Source organism: Pteropus vampyrus, unplaced genomic scaffold (genome assembly GCF_000151845.1).
Source record: "Pteropus vampyrus isolate Shadow unplaced genomic scaffold, Pvam_2.0 Scaffold146, whole genome shotgun sequence".
NCBI classification, from domain to species: domain Eukaryota; kingdom Metazoa; phylum Chordata; class Mammalia; order Chiroptera; family Pteropodidae; genus Pteropus; species Pteropus vampyrus.
In genome coordinates, this window is record NW_011888927.1 from 4577779 (window position 1) to 4580707 (window position 2929).

The following is a 2929-nucleotide window of genomic DNA, read 5'->3' on the forward strand; positions in this document are numbered from 1 at the left end:
TTAGCTTCCAAGATCAGAAGGAATCGGGCTTGTTCAGGGTAGCATGGCCATAGACTTAAAGCTATTTTTTAAAACAAAGTTTTGCAGCAGATATAGAAAAATGTTAACATGTTCAATTTTGCTGGTAGAAACATATAGATCTGTCATTTTCTGTACTTGTCTATATTCCTGAGATGTTAAAACTTGAAAGTAAACATGAAAAACTTTTAAAGAAACATGATACTTGTTCCTTTTTTTTTGCTTTCTTTTCTTTACAAATTTCTTTTAATTCCCCACCTTAAGACCAAGCAAGTGTCTGTCCCGTTTTGTGTCTTGTTTGATTTAAATCTATAATGTGCCTTTGGCACTTTTCCTCACATGATTTGAAGTATCTCCAAGGTACCTATTTTGTGTTCAGTCTCTTTAGATATCTCTTTGCTTCCAGTGATCTTTGTTTGTTATGACATTAAGCTTTCTGGGCCTAAGTTGTCAGTTATTTCCCTGCTTCTTTGATATTAGTGGGAGTTTAGATTGATGCTTGGAACTGAACTTCTGTATTTCTTGACAGGAAGCTTTGCAGGGCTTATTAATATTGCTCTATCTCTCTGTCTTGGTATGTAAGATATTTATATGTAGGGAAGGAAGTTTGTTTCAGTATAGATTAGATCATGCACTTCTGAGAATTTCTAAAGCATGTAATAAACAATTCTTAATCTTTAAAACAAAGGCTTAGAGTGCTCTCTCAGTCTACACAGTATTTTTAGCTGCCAAAATGAACTTTTTGCCCATGTCAAGCTCACTTTACATGTACATACTTCAAGTTCCCTATTTTCTTTCATCTATTTCTTTGGTAAACAGATGACAGAAACTTCCTCTGCCTGATCTCTCTGTGACATACTACAAATTTAGCTCAGACACCAGCTGGCTGTGTGTGTCTTTGGCTATTCATAGAAGGAGAGGGTTTACCTTCCTTCCTTTTGGAGAAACCTGGGTCTTTTCCTGATTCCGAATCTGTTTGCAAAGGGCTGTTTGGAATTGGAGCTACTGGGTAATGGAAAAGTTCTATTTGTTGTACTTGAACAATCTGTTAAATTACTCTGATGAACCATTTCCAATATGTGTTGATCTTACTGTGCTTGCTTTTTAATTATTTTCCCCTCCTGTATTCATGGGTGGTGTAAAGACCTACGTGCCCAACAGTGTGATAGCTGTTGGTTATCACAGAGAGTCCACTTGAGCAACCAATGAAAGTACATGCAAATGTCACAGAGCACTTAGCTCAGCTACTATGCCTGAACGCTACTTGAATCCTGGCCTGGTCCTGGATTCTAATTTTGGTCCAGAAACTACCCTGAAGTCAGCCTGTAAGATACAAACCAGATTCTGTGACCAACCTGGAAGTTTGGTCCAAGGCTTCCAAAGTTCCTAGAAAACTGGAGCCAATAAGGCCTCTAGGGAGTCCTGGGCAAAATGTATTTATTTCCCAATTCAGAAGAGATTTTTTTTTTCTTGTCAGTATAGACTTTCTGTTTAGGGCAGTTTAGAATTAGATGAGTTTTGGGGCAGTATTCACTAAGACATTTGTCTCATTGCATTTGATGATTTTCACAAATCATTTAACATCACAAATATCACTAATTGCCATGTCCCTGTTAATTATTTTTGTTCTGATGCTCTAAATTTGGAAACTGGTAACTAGACTGTAAGTTTCTTTAGGGTGAAGGCTGGATGTTTTAAATTCTATATTCCCTACATTTATCACAATATCTAGGATATAATAACTCCTCAATAAATGTCTATGTCTAGGAAACATGGCTGAATAAATGGTTGCAAAAGATATTCTGTACTTATTTTATCCTTCTCCTATTCTTGTTTACTCTTCTGTGCCATGTCTCTTAGACCAAAGTCTTAGATGATTTCTAGCACCATGTGTTTGTACTATTTCCCATAACTATTCCTTAATATCTCCTACCCCAAATTTTGTTCATTTTTAAAAAATAATGTTTTATTTTCTCCCTTGGACTTTGTCCTTCATGTTTAAATTATTTAAAAAATTAGTTATATCTCTATCAAATTCTTATCTCAAGTTCTTTCTGGTTGCTATGCCTGCTGACTCTTGCTTACGGAATTGTTTCCACATGGGTCTTGTGGTTTAGGTTTATGAGCTCATTTTCAGTGGAAGTTTAATCTGTGGGTGTCCTGAGTTTCTTGGATTAAGGGAACATTTCTCCAGATAGGTTTTGTTTTTTCTCCTTGGCGCCGTAGGGATATCCTTTGCATAGCATCAATATTTATACCTGTTTTTCAGCTTGGAAAGTTCCGGGACTGCACAGGTACTGTGTATTCAAAATCCGAAACCACATGAGAACAGACTCTTGGGATGCAAATGCTCAGTGGAGATACTTTTATTCCCCCACCAAGAATGCAGGCCAAGGCATTGCTTGCCATCTGCCTGCAGAGTATTTGGCTTTTTTTCGAGCCCATCATTTTACTTTAAGAATCTTTCTTCAAGTCTGTGGCCATGCCACCCTGAACAAGCCTGATCTTCTCTGATTTCAGAAGCTAAGCAGGCTTGGGCCTGGTTAATACTTGGATGGGAGACCACCTAGGAAGACCAGGTGCTGTAGGGATTGTAAGCTGACAAGGTCCTTGCAATCTGTGAGGTCAACCAAGGGTTGCTTCGTCTAAAAAAAATAATTAAAAAATTAAAAAATTAAAAAATAATAATAATAAAAAGAATCTTTCTTCAAGACTACTTCAAAGGTTTTTCTCTACATGAGGGTCTCATTCTAGTTCTCTACCTCATCTCTTACCCCTGAGCAGGTGTTAAATCCCCACCTTCTGCTGTACTGACTTCTCCCTGTTGTATAAGCTCATGTACTTTCAGCTTTAGTTCTCAGTTTACTCTTCATTTTCAGCTCCAGATATTTAATTTATTGTAACCTCATCT

General features: G+C 37.1%; 1 protein-coding gene and 1 pseudogene across 2 annotated transcripts in view; both read left to right on the forward strand.

The window, feature by feature from the left end:
* Nucleotides 1–2929, forward strand: part of ANKRD44 (ankyrin repeat domain 44) — a 183062-nt gene that overhangs the window by 36589 nt on the left and 143544 nt on the right. The gene's annotated exons all lie outside the window — the stretch shown is intronic.
* LOC111745150 lies at nt 2491–2609 on the forward strand (annotated as a pseudogene).